Here is a 19,533-nt window from a genome sequence, read left to right as displayed (position 1 = left end):
CTGCATCTTAATTACAGGATGGTCATTACTATCCCTCACTTGTACCTTCCTCCTTACAGTATCTAGTTCCCAGGAAGTGGGTAATTCAACCTCTCAGGCGGATGATGTGGTCCTGAGAGGCATGTAATCTTGGAGATATCAAAGAATCATTTTTAATGTAATTTTACTTGCACATATCTCTCCTGGAGTTGGTTTGCACAGAAATGACAGTGATAAAAACCATTTGTAGGATAAGATCACTGGATATATTAAAAAAAAGGAAAAGCATTTAACCCTTCTCTGAGTTACCACTTTCTCTGCCTTTTAACAACCACTTCATATAAGCTCCTGAGCTGGGTACTATCCCAGCACAGCTGGTTCTTGGACTGGCTGATGTGCACTGAAATTCTGACCTGGACAGCCTTTTGCTGGAGTTTTGCACCTGTGCTGAAGAGCAGTGGTGTGAAAGGGCCACAAGAGCAGCACAGAAAACAGGAGAGTCTGTCCCATGGAAAGTTATTAAAGGGTTTTATTACAGAGCCAATATGGAAAGGTGCTCCAGCTGTGGCTTCACAAGCTGTCTGTTTTAGGCCTCACTGATTATGTTGTGCTTTAATTTACATTAATTTGCACCGTGCTACCATTCATGCTGATTTATTTTTCCAAGAAAATGACAGCCGCACCCCAACCATGGGAGTACTGCTGAAAATGTGCCATTTAAAAATTAAATGTGACTTTAGGGAATTAAAAATTTGATATTCTAATATTACAAGGCTTCTCTCAAGATTAATTAACTTTCTCCTGTATATAATAATTAAAATAGTAACTACCTTAAAATATTTTTCATATGCTTCTCAGCCTTCCTCATTAGTTTGAACTTGCCCTGATATATTTTTCCTCTCTCTGCTTTACCCTCTTGAGTCTGGTTGTAGTTCTAAAGTTGGTTTAAAAGTTCTAACTTTTTTTAGTGACATTTTTCCTTCTCCTACTATTAAGGATGAAGATGTCATTACAGAGCAGCCAAAACCAATTTCAGCTGCTCTAATCCCACTGAAATCATATAGAAGCAACTAGCAGAGAACATAGAACTGGAAGGTGGATGATACTCAGGACGTTATAGATGTTGCAATTAAATTAATTGGCTTTACTTGGAAAAGCATTTTGGACAAACAAGCCCTAACCTTCACAAAGAATATTGTAACATTAAAAGAGAATGTTGGTTTCTGGGGTTCCTTTGTGTAAAGCCATCATTGCACCTTTGGTTCTGTTTAACTGGAACTGCTGTTAACCAGCTTGAACCATGTAGCTCCATTTACATTTTATATCAATCATGTATAAAAATTTCCCTATGTGCCCTGAGCATAAAGTCAATATTTTTCAAACTTAAAGCTGAAGTGGCCTCTCAGATTAAGACTGTATAAAATTTGGCAACATTTAGTATTGGCCTGTTCCAGCTGCTCTGCCCCTTCGCCCACCTGCTGTTTCAGTTCTCTTAATTTTTATTTTTTTCCAGCTCAAACAAACCTCAGATGTGGTTTTGTTTGGTTGTGGAGAGAGATGAAAGTAGACCAGAATACACTTTTTTACTCCATGTAATCTTTCTATTGAACCTATATTAAATTTGTTTCTACGTGCTATTTTCAGTCCATTGGGAATAAATGAGTAAAATTCCAAAAAGAGCTCCCTCTGAGGAATAAGAATTCATGTACTTCAGACATAACCTTACATACAATGACCAACTTTAGTAATACTACAAATAAACCATGAGGTATTATTACTGTTGTTATGCACAGCTGAAATTAAGATAACCCATTATGTAACTTTGAAAAAAGGAATTAAATTCAATCATTTCAAAGGCAAATCCCTCATGAGCTTTTCAATAGTAATGCTGCATGTGTGTAAGCTCCCTTGTCCCACTTCCAGCACTGTCCTGGGTGCCAGTGAGACAGAGAGCACTCAGAGGGCTGTTCTTGGGGGATTTCGTACAGGTAACTTGTGTTTGTCCCCACACACCCTCCCAACACTCCAATTCTGGTAGGACTGGCCAGGGACTGGCTTTTACTTTGCTGGCACAAGCAAGTTTTGCTGCTAAGACTCGCCTTTTGAAGGCCTATGGGCCCAACAATTCACACACTGGCATTGTTTTATTTGGAGGATCCAGAAGTTTTTGAGGGAAATGGAGTAGGTCTGTGTGAGATGAAGACAAATGATGACAAAACAGTTCTGGCAGGTCAAGAGAGAAAGATCTACCTTACTGCTGCCTTACTATCAGTCCCCGTTTATAGGTGAGAAAACTGACCTGGAACTGCTTATGTGGAATAAGTGAATTCAATATAAAGGAAAAAATAAACGTCCTAATGCCAGATGTGGAACATCAACCTAGTGCTGTGCTTCTCTCAGGTAGCTGGAAGCTATCTGAGCATCAAGAAGTGTTAATGCCAAGTAAAGGCATCAGGTGAATAAAATTAATTGTACAATACTATTTTTCTGATATCTAGGAAAGCCAAAATATGAAAATAATTTGTAAATGAATACATTCACATTGACTCTTTTGTTTGAGACTCTGTGATGTAAGTTGAGTCCAGTGGTGCTGCTGCTGGAGCCTGCTGAGGAGAACAACACTTATTTGAAAACCATTCTCCAGTACATGTGCAGGTGAGTATATGGCAAGTGGAAGCCTACTGGCAACAAGCTTGCCTTGGTCGTTCTCCCAGAACCCTCACCAGCAGCCCACAATCTTGAAGGAATCAAATACTGCAGGCTGAAAAACACTCTGTAATTCATGCTGTACCTTTTGTTGTAGCTGTAATGCTACAAACCCAGCTGCTAAGAGTTAACAAAGACAAGTTCTTCATGTCTTAAATAATGCAGAAGTGCTTTTTGAGATTTTCTTGTCTTTTTTTTTCTGCAGCAGAGCGCACAGCTTTAGTGCGTGTCAGTATGTATGAGCCCTCCCTTGAGTTTCTGCCCAAGTAACCCCACCTTTGCCATTTGCACCAGCACCGCCCTTCCTGCAGCTGGGTAGAGGCAGGTCAGCAACCTGGGCAGCCCAAAAACTGAGCAGGGAAGATAAACACAGTCACACATCAGCTGTCAGTCTCAGCCTTTGGAGGGAGCTGGCTGATTCAGCAGTAAGCTGGCCTCCCCCTGCAATTTTTCCTTCAGATTAGCCAGGTGAAACAAAGGCCTCATGATTCCGGGAGATAATGCAAGGGGCAGGGGGAAAGCTGGGACAGCAGGAACCTGTGCCCTTGGGCAGGACACAAAGTATGACAGCAGAAGAGAAAGGTAAAGGAACAGCACTCACCAGCAGCACGAGAGCCAACGGGAGCTGATAAAAGGCATCCTTTGATCAGCTCAAGCTGCTCCTGTCACTGCACCCTCCAGTTACACAAACACTTTGAGGCAGCACTGCCAGAGAAAGAAACGACCCTGCCCTCCCCCAGCCCTGGGCACTGCTGCTGCCCCCAACATCCACATCCTTCCTGCCACTGCTGGTCTTAGAGCCACATACTGAGCTGGAGAGGAAACCCTTTAAGTTTGAAACAAAGCAGTATTTTTTTGCTGCGTTAATTCTACCATGGATTCATTCTCCCATGTACTTTTCCAGACAAGAGAGAGAGCCCTGTGAGCTAAATGCCTTGGTGAGAACTGGAAAAAAAGGAAGAGAGATGCCAAGATGGAGTGTTTTGACAAGTAATCAAAGAGAAGACACTGCATGGGGCAGGTGGCTGGAGCCTGCAGGTGCAGAGCAGAGACAAGAGTATGCTGCCAAGTATGTACACACATCCACTGGGTTTACAGGGTTCACCACCAGGCAGGTGAAATGACGTGAATTTGTCAGGCTTACAGCAACAGTTCTTAAAAAAAAAAAAAGGTTCAGACATGATTTGCTAATCATTAGTAATTACACTAACACATGTCCAGTTGTGGGATGGTTTTGATTAGGCAGATCTATGTCCAGCAGGGCCTTCTTGTCAGATGTGCTGTAACCATTCTGTGCCATCACTTGACACCTGAACCACCACTTCTGGTGGCTGAATTCACAGACAAGTTTATGCTTATCTCTATGCCCTTTCTTAGGTGAGTGGAGTGTGTTTCCTCGGTGGAGGTGGTTGGAGCAGGCTAGATTCCTCCCATATTCCACAGGAGGCGTTTATGGATCCTAAAATCCATCAGGTTTTACTCGGTGGAGTCTTCCCGACTTAATATGGATAACTTGGGGGTGAGGGTTGTAGACAGCGGAGGAGAAAGATTTACTGTTTCTGAGAGCTTGTTCCCAGACCCCCAAGTCTTCATTTTTCCCGTGGCAGGCAGCATTCTATACAACACGCAGACATGTAGAGCAGCAGAACTAAAATGACACAGAAACGACAGTAAAAATGGACAGAAAACAGATAACAGAAGAAGTCGACTTTACGGTTGGAGCTTGCAGTGAGTGTAACAAACCGAGGGTTATACCAGCCCACAGAGCTCTCCGAAGGATTCAGAAGATGTAAGGAGGTGATTTATGAAGCTCTCATCAGGCTGCCGTGTACAAGCCGTACGATGTACCCGCACACTTCCTGAATCAAGCGCGCGGCTTCTGGCTAGCCTGGCATTTAACATCCGGAGGATATTCCACCGATTAAACGCCTTGGGTTGCGACAGGTGCCTCTAGCCCTGGCCAAGGCAGTTCTCAAGCCTGAGTCCTGCCCTCCTGGATCGCCCTGGCCTTGCTGTGAGCCGACAGCGATCGGACACCGCCACCGCAGCGCGATAACGAGCCCTTATCGCAGCGCGTCCTCGGCGATTAGCGATGTCTGCCTGCGCCTATCTCCCGGCCCGCTCTAAGATAAGCTTCCCAGGCGCCGCGCCGCGCCGCTCCTTTCCGCTAGGACCCAGCGCCACAAGAACCCCTTTCCCTGTGTCCGAAGGCTTTTCCCAGCCCGCTCCCGGCCGCCCGAGGACCCCCCGGCGCTCCCGGAGCCGCGGGACCCGCCAGGGGCGGCCCGGCCGCACCGCCCCTCGCCCCCCTCCCTCTCCCCATGGCCAATGGGAGAGCCGCTTACTCGCCGGGCGCGCGCCCTCCCGCCAATGGGCGGCGCCGTTGTTGGGTTTGCGGGCTGTGCAAGCCGCACCCTGTCGGGCGGGGGCCGCTCGGTGCCTGAGGGGGCGGCGGGAGCGGCGGGAGGCGGGGACCGAGACAGCGACAGCCTCGTCAGGGGACCGGCCGCGGCGGCCCCTTCGCTCTCGCCCCTTCTCGTCTCTCCTCGGGTGAGCGCCGCGGCGGTGACGGTGCGGAGGAGGCTGAGGGGCGCAGCCAGCGGCGGGCGGGCTGTGAGGGGGAGACGGGCGCTGCGGGGAGGGAAGGAGGGGGCGGCGAGGAGAGGCTGGGGCGCAGACACTGGAACCGGCTCGTCAAGCCCTGAGGGGAGCGGAGGGGGCCGCGTCTGCCTGGAAAACGTGGCGGGGTGTGCGGAAAAAACCATCTGCGCGCAGGGTGCCTGCGGTGAGGGGCTGCGGCGGGCTCGGGGTCACCGGGGAGGCGGGGGCAGGACGAGGGGCTGCGGCTGCTGGCTGGGATGGGCGGCGGGGCTGAGCTGCGGGGTGCTGCCAGCCCTGCCCCTGGAGACGCGGTGCCCATCCCGTGCCCGCCGGGATGCTCCAGCTGCCGCCGCCGCAGGAAGCGGCCGCTCGGCGTTGGAATCTCCATTGCGCCCGAGCGCTGCGTCTGCCGGCGCTGCCCCCGCCGCCCTTCGGCTCCACCTGCCCCTTCTCCCAGCCCGAGAGGCCACCTGCGGACCGCGCGGGGCGAAATGCGGGCTTTGGAGAGTCCAAGTCATCGTCCGCAAAGGACGTAGGAGTGAAGGAGGACTGGGGATGTGTGTGTGCGGTGTTGGGGATTGGCGGGGCACCAGCAGCAGACGGACAGTTGTTTTGTTTTCCTCTGCTGGAAGGGGTATCTACGTTTTAGCGTTTCTAGGGTCTGCTTTTGATACAAAATGTCACATGCCTTTCTGCACGTAATTGCTGCACACTCGCTGTGCTGCTTTTAGGGTTGATTCTTTAATCTGTGTAGGCTTTAGTTAAAACTAGCAATTAGGGAGGGGGAAAATCCAGTCAAGCTGGAAAAATATCCGTGGCTGTGTTGAGATGGGGGCTAGGAATAGCACTGCATTTACATCTTTCATGAGATATCGCTGTAGCTCTGGTGTAAGCTCATTGCTTTTTGTTTCATTCTTTGCTTTTTGGAAAGTTGCTGTAGATCACAACGTTATCGTATACCAAAGGTGTTCAGTTTTCTTGCACTGTGACTTAGGTTTTTATACAGAGCTTTACAAAACATGTCTACCCTGAGCTGATGAATTCTCAAACTGCAATTGCTGCTGGATAATTCCTCTGTGCTCTGCTGAAAGCTACAGGTATCTCCCTGCAGACAGGCTGTTTATGGCTCTGGTTCCTGTAACGTGACCGTTTGTGCCAGTGGAATTCTTGACAGTCCTTCACTGTCACAGATTCGGTTTTGGGGTGGTGGTTTTTTTTTTTTTTTGTTTTTGGTGTTTTTTTTTTTTTTTTTTTTTTTTTTTTTTTTTTAATAGAGCAGAAGAATTTATTTTGAAGGCGTACAAACTATTTCTAAGATAGGCTTCCATTTTTGGTAATTAAATATAATGATGTAACAGTTCTGTTCCTCAGTAAGAAAATATTTTTTATGAGCATTTGTGTAATAAGCGAGGAAAAAAATGCAACTTGTGGACTAGACTTCTGAAACAGGTGGTTTTGGTATTTCTTTATATTCAATAAACAGATTTGATACCAGCAATTTTGACATAATCTTGAGTGAATGTAATGTTCTATATGATTTGCCTCACAGAATTTAAACTTGGTGGTTTTCTGAGGAGGGTTTTGAGGAAGAGGCATTCACAAGTTTTTACATCTTTGCTGCTGCAAGATTACGTGTTCATTACTGTGTTTGTATGTTTAAGTGTCTTGTAGTTTTACTGGAGTTCTGTTTTCTGTATGAAGTTCCATGCTGAGAATAGTGCTTTTTAGCCAAAAAGTGTTGTGTTGATTGAGTATTTTCTTTCTGTGGATGATGATTGTAAGTGTGAAAAATGTGAATGTGCTTCATCTGAAGCAAGTATTTTTGCTGGCCTGTTGTGCCAGTAGATTCATTAGAGTATGGTTCACTAATGCTGTGGAGTGAAAAAGGTCATTTACTGAATCAGTATTTTTCTGTGATAGTTGTTTTAGCTGTATCCAACAGAAAATGACTCAACTCTTCTCATTCTTTGAGATTCAATATTAAATGTTATTTTGCATGTATGGATGGGCTTCAGAGCAACCTGGTCTAGTGGAACATGCCCGTGGCAGAGGGGGTTGGAACTAGATGATCTTTGAAGCCCCTTCCAACCCAAACCAGTGTGTGATTCTGTGTATGGAATTGGATCATCTGGGGAGATTGGGCAGAGGAAACTCCTTTGAGCACTGAGAGACTTCAGCAGAAGTAGGGCTAAAACTACTTCAGCCCAAAGTCTTGGTTTTTCAAGTGTGGTTTCAAAGCATGAAGTGCCTTTCGCAAATCTCATCCAAATTTCCGCAAAGGAGGAAAAAAAAAGAATTTTGAAATAGCCAATTTTGTTAATAAATAGAACAATAGAACTGAAAGTTTCAAACTAGGAGAAGGCTGCTTAGCATGTTGATTGCTGCTATGCGTATAACTTCTATGTGAGAAATGCTTCCTGAGGAGCCTAGGCAGTAAATCTTGCACCCACCGCTTTTCTGAGTGGTAGAAACAGCTTTCCTTAATTATTAAAGGGTTGTAGCAGTGGTGAATAGTGAGTAATTTGTAAACCCCAAACTGTTTCTGTGCAAATGAGCCAGTCCTGCTTTGAGGGAAAAATGCATATTAATAAAACCTGCCCGCTACTTCAGTGAAGTAGAGCATATCAGTGCTGCTTTTGCTGTGCAGTGGAGATACCTGAGGCATGAGGGCATGAGGAAAACACCTTGCTGATTTTCTGACTTTGGTGGCTCCTAAATTAGAACTTACTCTTGGACCATGCTGCACCACAGAAAGTGATCTGTGAAATAGCACTGTGTCAGTAATTCAGACTGCAACTAAATATTTCTTAGGATGTTTTGGGGTGGTAGTGCTTTATATTTGAAAAATGATTGTGAGCAGATGTGAAGGTGAGTTTATTCTGCTGATTCCATTGTGCAGGTCATTTGATATCTGCTAAGGAACGTGTCTGAAGCTCTTCTGTAAAGTTATGCATCTTCTAGAGAATCAAAAGCAGGTATATTTTAAAAATAGTAGAAGTCCCTGGATTACCTAAGTTAGGCAGTTTTCATTCATATAATTTAATCAGCCTCCTCAGGGGAATGGGAAAATATTACCTAGGCTTGCTACTTATTCAGCATTTCTCTTCAAAAATAGTCTGGTTTTGCTAAGGCTGAGAGCAGTAGCTGAACAAACCTGTCAGTAGACAAAGCTGTAAAATGTAAAGCATATGAACCAGTTTCTTTCCTGAAGAAAGCTTAGAGGTAGTTAGAGGTAGTAATGCTTAAAAAGTACTGGTTATACAGACTCTGATCTGTTGTAATCTTTACTTTAAAATTACCCTTTTCTGTGGTTAATTTTTCTCTCACCTTAAAGTATCCTGTATACAATGGCAGGGTTCTGTAGGAATGTAGGATGACATCTGTTACCATCTCAGTAAGCATCTGTTGTTTATAGAGAATAATCTTGATAATCTTTAGTCAAATTGAAGCAAGTAATTGGTTTCTTCCCTTGGTGCTATAGGACACGAAAAGAACGACACTCACAGAGTCAGGTCGTCAGAGTAAAAAGAGAGAAGTTTATTTTTCTGCTTGGGTTTATATAGATTTTGGATAATGACCATGGATTGAAGGATGAAGGTTGACACTTCTCTTACTACACTGGTCTAACTAGAAGTCCATCAATTGTCCCTCCTCCATAGAGGGATGTAAATATCACTTTGTTTACTTGAAAATCTGTGAGAAACTACACTACAAAAATGCAAACATCAGAAGGCTGAAAAAGATCAGAGCGACATTCCCTCACCATGCAGTGGATGTTGTTTGCTGTGGTCTTGCCTGTTCAGAAAGTTTGGTGGTCGAGAGTTGCAAATGTTGCAGGGGAAGAAACTCCAAGAAAGGCCCTTTGCAGCAGTGCTGCTTTTCAGATCAGCTGTGAGCTGAGATGTGTCATTTGCCGTGGACACTCAGGTCTTACATCCCAACCAACGTCCTGGACTTGAATAAGTTTAAGTATTGCTGCTGCTCTGGGGAATTTCAAAGTCTGACTGTTCTTCACTTGAGGGCAGGTGAAGGTTTAGTGCGGAGGTGGATTTGAATGACTGCCTGACCAATGTGTGTGTGCTGCTGTCGCTGGATTGACCTTTCAGAGACACTGAAAACGTTCTCCTTGGAGGTGCAGCCAAACAGGAGTAACAACTTCTTCAGTCCTTTCCTTCCTCCCTTTGACCTTGCTATTAGATTGCATCCTGAGGACTGATCTCTGCCTGCTCTGCTCGATTCACTCAGATCAGTTGCACTAACAAGTGGAACATCAAAGGAGATTTTCACTATCACTTATTTGAATGGTTTTACCTGCAGATTAATTAAAAATTAAGCTACTCTTAAACTGGAATTCAACATATATGTGCTCTTCAGACTAATCAAACATTCCTTTGCATTTTTAATTGACTAATGTATTGGGGTTTGTCTTTTTTAAATTACTGATTTTTTGTACCTTATATTATGAATGATTTTCAGATCTAGACTCAGGAAGTCTGAAAAAATAAGGAGTGAAATTTTTCCGAGTTTTGAGATTTTGTTTTCCTTTCCGAAAACAAAACCTAACTGAAATGCTGTAAAGGAGTCATGGAAACAGCAGTAAATGCAGTTAATTAGTAACAGTTTATGGTATTTTTGATGCTTTCAAATCAAATGAGTAGATGAATGTTATGATACAATTATGCTCCAAAGACTAGGGGGCAAAAAAAAAAGATCTAGGTTTTTGGTTGGAATCAGTAAACATGTAAAAGCAACTTTAGATTAAAAACTGTAATTTTATTTGGAGCCATAAAAACTTAAGGGGTTTGGGTGTTGTTTTTGATTTGTTTGTACAAATTTCAAATGTGTTGTATTGCTTTTTATTTCTATCTTGTTTTAGATCTTGAATCTTAAGACGTCTGATACACTGTTGCAGTTCAATTAGAGTTTATGCCAGATTAAAGCAGAAAGTGTTGAGGAAAACTTTGACCCATCAAAACTCTCTTCTCTGTTTTTTTTCTGTTGGCTCTTTTGTGTTGTTATTGTTCGGGTTTCTTTTCTTTTATTGCTGTTTTGTGTGTGTGTTACAAATGACTGAGCATAAAATCACTGTTGGTGCATTGTGACTGTGGTGATGAAGGATAAAGCATACCCTGAGTTTAGTGTTTTAACAGAGAAAGCAGTGTCTTTAGGTGTTATCACAGCAAAATATTGATGAAAATCTATCAAGTATATACACTTGTGAAGTGTAACTGTACACCTAAAATTCATTGAAAGAGCACTTTGCTGCTGTTGTGCATTAACTGAGAGGTGCTATACACTTGGCTTTTTTTCCTCCGAAAGATCTTGTCTAGCAAAGCTTTGCATGGGACCTTAAATCAGCACAGCTTAAAGTATTCCAGAGTTAAAGGGACTGACTTTATTTTTGTCTTTAAGTTCTGCAATTGTTAGCTACATCCAGCTGAACTTAACAGGAAAATGGTGACTTCAAACACAGAAGGTTTCTGCCAGAAGTGAGAGATGATGGCCAAATGGCTCCTGATGAGTTGGGGGGAGCAGGAGTGTGTGGTGTGTAGGTGTCACACCTGCAGCCCCTCAGGCTTTGAGTGGCTCTGATCCATCCAAGGGGTTTTTGCCACCTGCGTGGCCAACCTTGGGAAGCCAGTGCTCAGACAAGGGGAGGAGGGAGCACGGGACTCACACAAGATGTAGGGGGAAAATGAGAATTTAAAAAAGATGAATATGAAAGCATATGAGATTTCAGTTGGTAACAAATAATGTTTCATTAGTTTTGTCAGTTTTTTCTAGTTGTTTTCAGTACTGGAAAGTAACTGAAATTCCATGATTTCTATGATTTTCAGGTAAAATTCTGCACAGCTAATGTGTCACTTTATTTTTAAATGTCACTTCAAATTTCCATATCATTTGAATAACAGATTCAGTGTAAAGCACAAGATTCTATTTTGATTCCAAAGTAAATTTTCTTTCCTTACTGTGGATATTATTTTTAAGTATACTAGTACACAGCAAAGTGTGGGTTTTTTTTGGGTTTTTTCCCCACTCTTTTGGGCTTAGAGTAAAATTTATTAGATGATGAGTTATCAAAGATATTCTGGTGTTTTCAGTTATAACTGATAACTTAGAAATATTTCGAAATAGATTTATGTCCTTTATAGGTGAATTAAAGATAAAATGGTGTTTGTTTTTGTAAATTATTTTTCATGAAGTGTTGGTGGCCAGAAGTATACAGTTAAAACTTATTTGGATATGTAGAATGTTTATGATACCATATACAATGGCTTTGAATCTATTAATAGGCAGAAAAAATCAATTAATGGTGATCTTAGATGTTTACTTAGGTCTTAGCTGTACATATAAATATATGACTTTTCCCCTGTTTAGTTATATAGTGGTTTTGGTAAATGTTAGTAAATTCTTTAGAGCTTTCCCAAAGCAAGTGAATCATGCATGCTGGAGAGGGACATATCAATCCTTAATCCAGAGGAAAGCTGTTCCATCTCTTGTGTATCAAGGAAGGTTGGTGGGTGAGTTTCTATGCCTTGGACTCAGAGAAGACCATCCTGTTGTTCTTTGATTCTATTGCTGCTTGTAACTCAATGTCTGTTTTTGTGGTTTCCCACATTGCTTTCAATCTGCTTTAGAACTTGCACTGGTCTTGACTCTGCTGGGTTATGTGGACCATCTTATACTGAGTTTCTTGCCCCTCTCCTGGAAGGAGAATTAATGATTGCAGCACAGGGTAACCATTTTGACAGGTGAGTTGTCCACTTCTAGATCTGCCATAGTCTTTGTTGTTGACCAGGGGCACTTTCTGTGACTCAGTTCCAGTCTGTTAATGGAGATGTTGGTTTGAGAACAAGGAAAGGCCAGTGGAGGTGCCTATGCCCTTTCTTCACACTAGTGGAATGACAATCCTTCCAGTATCCTCCTATTTTCCCTCACTGCAGAATCCTGGGGAGGAGCCAAGAGCAGGAACACAGTGAACAGTTTGCTGCACAACTTGGAAGAAGGTCTCTCCAGTCTCTCCCATGTCCTCTGGCCTGCCCAGCCACCAGAAAATACAGAGAGTTTTGGCAGCAGGTCAGCGGAAGGCAGAAGTGGTGAACAGAAGGCTGGGAAACTTAAATGCTTAAAGTCTGAATGGCAGCCAGGAGAGCTGGACCTTGGCACTCCTGCAAATTATGAGGGCAGCCTGATTAGTTGAATGTTCTGACTGGGGGAAGAGTTGCCTGGGGCTTTAGAGTCTTTACGGGTCAATATTTACCACTAAAGTGGGGACACGACTCTCCTCACCTCAAGCAAAGCTCACAATGTCAAAATCAAACCTTTGTAGCTGCATTTGCCACTTCAGCTGCAGGTTCTGTGGGTTTGGGATCCTATCTAATGGGAGTGGGTTAAAGCATTGAGATGGATGCTCTCCCCAAAAGACAGACACTTCTGTTGTTCTTGCTTTTTAAATCAGTCATCACCATAAGTGTATGTGTCCATTTTGTATTTAAGCATTTATTAAAACAACTCCAAAATAGTAAGAATGTTAAAAATGGCACAACTTAAAAACATGTAAGTAATTAGTCACTTAGGTTATCCTGGGTTTGTTTTTCAGAATATCACCTTTTTGAGGAGCTTAAGCTTATTTCTACATTCCCTGATTTTTGGGGTCACTTCTGTCCCCACATATGTTGTTGAAATATGTTAGTTCTGTGCCAGCTATATTTTCAGAAATTCATTACACTCCCAAGTCAAAAGGGGGCATGTTGTTGCCCATTTTCCTTAGTGTAGCTACTCAGGTCACTTAACAAGAATGAGGCAGATTTCAAATGGCTTTTGCTTTGCAGACCTTTAATCACAACTAGTAGCCTTCCTAAATAATTCTGTTATTGGTTACTGATATGAAGACCTGTTGCGATACCAAATATATATTTTGTGATAGAAGGAAAAGGTGAGGTAATTGAGTCTGAAATGTATTTGCTTCTTTGTTTCTTGTACTATAGTTTTTGCTTGTTTAATTTAGTCCTTAATTAGATGTGTTTGTCATTAATGAATAGGATGAATTGAGTTAATTTGACTGAAACTCAAATCTAAATTTGTTCTTTCAAGAATTTGATGATCTGAGAAAGTAATCTAGTAATTTTCCCCTCCCGCCTTTCTGTTGCTATGGTAATCCTAAATTGGAGCCTTGTTTCTGTGGACCTTTTTTTCCCCCCCCTCTTTCCCCCAAGTAAGTTTTGTAATAGCTGTGCAGTCTGTTCTCAAGCCAAAGTATTGATAATACAGGTTTTCTTGTTGCCTTTTTTTTTGCTGTCTCATTTGAGGTGAAGCTGAAATTAAATAGCTTTAACTTGTCTTTCCTTTTTCTAGCTCTCGAGAGACATGGCATTAATTTTTTTATTCATATTTTAAACAAACATTGTTTAGGAGAAAAACAAGAAAAAGAAAGCTCAACTAAAGCAAAAACACCCAAATGTGTCTGAGTGTCATGAAAAGCTGTTTATAATTGTAACTGCAGAAGTGAACATTCAAATTGCAAAGCCCATAAGTGGTTTAGCATCTAAATATTATTGCAATTCCAGTTTGCAGCAGTGATCAGGGCTTCTTTGATGCTACTTCTGGCATGGCTGAACTTCTGATGCAGCAATAAATGCAGGTAATTCTGGCAACTGTATAAAATATTTGTGCTCTTAGTAAATTTTGGGGTTTTTTCCCTGTAGAAAAAAGTGGAGATCCAAGGTCTAGCAGGGTTGGTAGCAAATTGAAAAGGAGCATCAGGAGTAAGCAGAAAACTTGATTAAGACTCTTTATGTCCTGTCAGGAAGCATGGGGGTAATGAAATAAGACTAAAAATAATTGAGATACTTGAGGAAGACTACATGGAAAGTTTGCCTTTAATTTTCAGTGAAGACATTTTGAACACAAGTACATAGGTCTTACTGAAGTGAAGTTATAAGGATGATTTCCATGAAGATGAAGCCCAACTCGCAGGGTGCAGGTTAGTGGAATTATGTAACATTTACAGTTTTGAACTAGGTGATGTGTGTAATTAGAGGCTCAGTTGCAAGAATTGTTATTAAATGACAAGGCAGAAGGCTGGAGATGGCTGGAGACAGTGAAAGTACTCACAACATAAAGAGGAAAAGGTGATTTGAGATAGTAATTGCATCATTACTGGCACTTTAATATACAGAGATTTGTTTAAATTTAGAATGAAAAGCTGTTCTGCGTGGAGGTAAGATAAAAAGGTTATGAAGTGATATAGCTCCTAACAGAGGAAGATTTGTCAGAGAAATCTAACACCTTTTTTTTGTAAGATCCCTGACTTCTTGAAGAGGAGACATGATTGGAGCTGACCTCTTGTAACTTAGAAGTCATATAATGTGCAGTATGATTCCATGTAAGAACTGAAGGGATGTGTTTGTGACAACTGATGTTGAATGGTGACAGGATGTGTCAAGTATGGATAGAACTTGATGACCAATGGATGGATATATTGGAAGTATGTAAGTAGTGGAATTTGCCAGGACCAGTTTTGAGATTGAGTATTTTCATTAAAATCATTTATCCATTCCTACTTCTCATGCCAGTCTCATGATCTTCATCAGATCTTAAGCCAGTCTAAAGAAAGTTTTGACTGTATGCATCACCAGTACAAAAGAAGGTTTTGCACAGAACAAAGTTGAGACCTGAAGACATGACCAGTAGGAAAAGGAGTCGTATTAAAGAGCATTAAAAGAATTGTAGCACTTCAGGATGACAAACCTATCAGAGTTAGCAATGGAGATCAGTGTTAGGATAACAAGTATGCTGTTGTTGCCCTGCTAATATTTTTCTTTAAAGAATTAAAGGGGTATTGGCTTTTTCTGGTACTGGTGAAAGCTTACCTGAAAAACTGCATATAATTCCTATAATTCACCATCGAGTAAAAAGGACATTTGGGCTAAAAGAGGTCCAGGGACTGATTCCGGGAACTCACAGAGGGTCTTGTTTGATCTGGGGAAACAAAGCATGGAAGAGGTTGCTCTTCATATAAATGAATGAAACAACACAGGTGGGTAAAAAGAGCTTTTTATGTTTGAGGTATAAGAACAAATGGGTATAAACTATCCAAGAATAAACCTAATCTGGAAATTAGAAAAGATGGTTCCTAAGCAACGGAGGCATAGGAGTCTGCAACAACCTTCCCTTAGGAGTAGGGGAATAAGGCTGTCTTTAAGATGGAGCTGATTAGCTTATCTGAGGGGGAGGGGATGTGATGTGGTTTTCCACCCTACCTTGGGATTTGAGCTGCCTGACCCGGAATATCCCTTTGTTCCCATGATTCCTGTCTTTAACTAAAGATGGTGCAATAACTTGACCAGATAGTGCCCAGACACCAGTGGGTACATGGGGGGTCTCTTGCTTGGACAAGTGCGCCAGCTGCATTCTGAGGTGTAGAAATGCTTAGATCAGGGGATAATAAATGTTAGACAAGTGGCATGTTTTAAATATTGTTTAATAGAATATGCTACTTTGTATTTTTTCTAGTGGCTATATATTGAGTTTTGCCTTAAGAAACCCCAAGTCGACACAGCACAATTGAACAGATTTCATAATGAATCCTGTATTGTTTTCTTCTCCTTCTGTCCTGTGTGTTTGAAGGGAGCTGCCCACAGCACGTGCACAGCTGTGTCATTGTCTTCATATTTCTCTGAGAATTCTCCTTTGAGCTGCTTAAAAATAGCTCCCGTTGGTGCAAGCTGAGGGGTTGATGTGGTGAAAACACTCTCTGCCACGTTGCTGTGTGTTCCCCTATTGTTCCTGTGTATTGTCCTAAGACACTGTCCATAAATAATAAATTCGGAATATTACTTTGAGGAAGCATTGTGCTTTTGATTGCACTGACAGGTCTGTATCTCTGCCTTTTAGAAACTGTTGGTTTTAAAGGAGACTTGACAAAGAAAAGTTCTACTGTGTTCTCCCTGACAGACACTAATTGGCAAATTGAGAAATTAATGTTGCCTGAGGTTGCAATATTTTTCTAATTTATTTAATTGTTAAGACATGTTAAATCATGATTTAATTCCTGCTGAGGTATTTCAGACCCAGGAGGGAACCTGTAAACACTCATTTGTGCAATTTTTTCATCTATATCAGTAGCTTGTATTACTGGATGTGGTTTTTATATGTGCAGAAATACAGTAACTACTTTGTATTTTTCTCCATCTCTGTTACTTATTTGTTCTAAATGTTCATCTAGAAAGCTTCATTTTAGGAAGGAAGTTCAAGCATGGAAAGTAGTTTGTACAGGACAGGTTAGAAATGTAATGATGTTTGAAAGGTTCCTTCCTGTCAGTGCTTAATGTGTTTTATTGACTTCCCTTCAGCTGTTAGTTGAATTTCCTGTTGATTTTTTGGTCTAAATAATTGCTAAAGCAGTGTCCAGCCCTGTGTGCTAAAATGATTTTTCTTTAGTCATAAATTTGACAGTATTCTAATGTTTTCAAAACTAATGTAGAAGACTAAGAACCAGATCTTATTCCTTTAAATTGCTGTATTCACACATAATGATTAGTATGAGTGGGTAATTACATGAGTATAACATCAGTGACTTAAAGGGTACTTTGCACATGTTTAAGCATTAGTATTAGCCAAGTTTCATCCCTAGATACAGTTTTGGGAGAACAGTGATTGACAGTTAAATAATAGTTAAATAATAGTTGATACTTTAAAGCTTGAGTAAGTGTTCGTTGTTATGTGAATATTGACTAAATTGCGTTTAACCTGTTTTATTATTTAGACATTCTGTCTTGTCATTTATTGTGGAACAGGTGTGGACTAGAGAGAGTCCCATGTATTAAAAGAAAAAAACATGAAGTCTGAAACTGTTACTCAGGAGTCTCCAGAGCATGGATGACTTGGCAGATGTCATCTCAAGGCTCTTCTAATGAGGAGAATTTGTTTTTGAATACTGGCATTTTAAAATAATGTATTAATGTGTGTGCAATAAGAAAACTGTACAAGGTGATTATCTTTTTATTCTTGAGGTACGTTTTTCAATTAGACTGTATCGGGTTTGTCATGGTAACTGAAAAGGTGTCAGATTAAAATAAATAATATTATTGCCTTGGAGTAATAGAAATAATTACTGGAAAGTCACACAATTCTTTTCTCCTAATTTACCTAATGCACGTGACATTGGAAACTTAACAGTTTCCTGCTTCTGCTGAGCCAGGTAGTATGTTTGTTAACTGATAATATACTATTAAACACCAGAGAGAAGAAACGGCTTTCTATCTGTATATTAATTTTTTGATTCTTTTTCTTTTTCTTTTATCTGTCAAAATTGGAGTATTGCTCAGTTGTCTTAAATTGAAATAATCTTTTATTTATGGTGTGGTCTAGAATAGCATTCCCTGCAGATGTGGCCTGTGCTATAGCTAGTTCTGAGAGGGATGCAGTCAATGTTGAAATAATATGTATTTTCAGCGGCATGTTTAGATCTGCCATTTTGGTCTCTTTATTTTATGAGAGTGATGTCAACTTTTTTTTTTAAATATTGTGTCTCGTTAGCTGGTGCCTTTTTTTTTGGTAGCTGTTCTTAGAGGTAATTTTTCATGTTGACACTGTGCCTCACAAACCCATAAAATCTTAACTGTTTTATAAAGTGAAGCTGCATGTTGCTATGCAGTTTGATCTTTGGAGGATAAATCAGACAAATCTTATTTCTCTCTCTTCCCCCAAAGAGAAGAGTGTGTGCAATCCTTTCCAGGACTTGTTGGTCTGGATCAGTGTCCCTGTGAAAGGATGTTGGACTGTGGCTGCTGGGGAGGGGGGATCTGCAGCACCTGCACAGAACAGATTTGCAACTTGACAGTGGGTGGTTTGGCTTTTGTTAGCATCAATTTCTTCCTGGGTTATGAAAGTTCTAGAAAATGGAAACAGGTTAATTTGAGATGAGTCTTGTAGAGCTTGCTTGAGGCTTGGAGGAGAGCAGGGAACTTGAGGATGATGACATCAGGAAAGTTCAGGGGTGAGGCTGAGAGGAGACTCATAAGTAAGAATAATTTAAGCTGGGGAGATAGATTGCTATTGTGTGTCATTGGATATCTTCATAAAACCATCTGCATTTTATCAACATTGATAGGGGCTCAGGAGATTAAAAGGGGGAAAATGAAGTATTATCCCTCTATTGTTAGCTCACAGATTTATGAAATTCGGTAGTGTCTGGTAATAATAGGAAATAAAATAGTGGGCAAGTCTGACAAAGGAGGGAATGAAAGTTGGTTAAGTTTAGAGAAGACAGATGAGGAAAACTGAAATAAATAGAAAAACATGTTGATCCAGTAAGGTCAGAAGCAGGTTTAAAAATCTGGATTGCCTTACAGAGGGGATTTCTTTAAGGTTTTTTAACACATATTATGTTTTTACACTTTAAAAAAAGTCACATGCTGTGTTAGCCCATGGGACTTTCTGCTATGAAGTATTGTTACAGTTAAGAGCTTAGCACAGTGCAAAATAAGATTATGCATTTTATATCAGTTATGCTTGGAATATTAGAACATCTGTGACTTTTGTCGTGGTGTGAAGCATAAATCAATGCATAACATGCTGCAAGTGTGTGTGTTATTCTGTACTTAAAACTGCTCACAGGCCATAGTTTATCAGGATATTTGGAGAGTTAAACTATTAGTATGACAGTTTTTACCCCTTTAGACCAAAATTTGACATTTGCTTATAAGACCCCAAACGGTTTTGACTCTGACAGTGGCAGAATGTCTTTGTGTACAAAAAAGAACACTACAGAATCTCTTCCTAATGAAATCATGGCTAAATAGGCATCAGGCTTAATATTTGAATGTTGGAATTGCTTGTTTTGATTTAAAAAAAAAAAAAGAAGAGAAAACCTTTACGATCTGAATCTTCTAATTTCTTGCTTCAAAGTAAGTGAAGTTGAATGGCCAATGTAAATTACAGATATCCTGTAGGGGACAGACTTCATAGAACATGCTGGTTTCTGGATATGGTAGAAAGGTAACTGTTAAAAATGGGATAGTAAATGTCATTAATCTTGGGGACCTACAGAATACATTTTTGTCAGATTTCTGTTGTATTTCATGAGCTTTGTTAGATACTTTGTTAGTGAACAACTCTGACAAAGTGGGAGTTGCTTGGGGCCTAAAATGCATTTAAGTGTGTGAATGTATTAGATCCTGTTGAAATCCCGTGGGGGCAGGGACTTCTGTTGAACAGATGTGATTGAAGGTTTGGATTGGCAGG

At 41.1% G+C, this 19,533-nt stretch overlaps 1 protein-coding gene across 11 annotated transcripts in view; it reads left to right on the top strand.

Moving 5' to 3' along the window:
- Positions 1-5,115: 5,115 nt before the first annotated feature.
- The window catches only part of ADD1 (adducin 1), a 61,007-nt gene continuing 46,589 nt past the window's right edge, over positions 5,116-19,533 (top strand). For 2 of the 11 annotated variants that reach the window (XM_066185258.1, XM_066185263.1), the window contains exon 1: positions 5,127-5,235. The gene's annotated coding sequence lies outside the window, so the exon portion shown is untranslated. The other 9 variants (XM_066185259.1, XM_066185264.1, XM_066185262.1 and 6 more) reach the window with 9 other exon arrangements.

The sequence above is a fragment of the Chamaea fasciata genome, unplaced genomic scaffold (genome assembly GCF_029207755.1).
Source record: "Chamaea fasciata isolate MVZ Bird 193981 ecotype frontalis unplaced genomic scaffold, bChaFas1.0.hap1 SCAF_6, whole genome shotgun sequence".
NCBI lineage: Eukaryota > Metazoa > Chordata > Aves > Passeriformes > Sylviidae > Chamaea > Chamaea fasciata.
The sequence above is the reverse complement of the archived record's forward strand: the minus strand, read 5'-3'. Positions and strand labels throughout refer to the sequence as shown.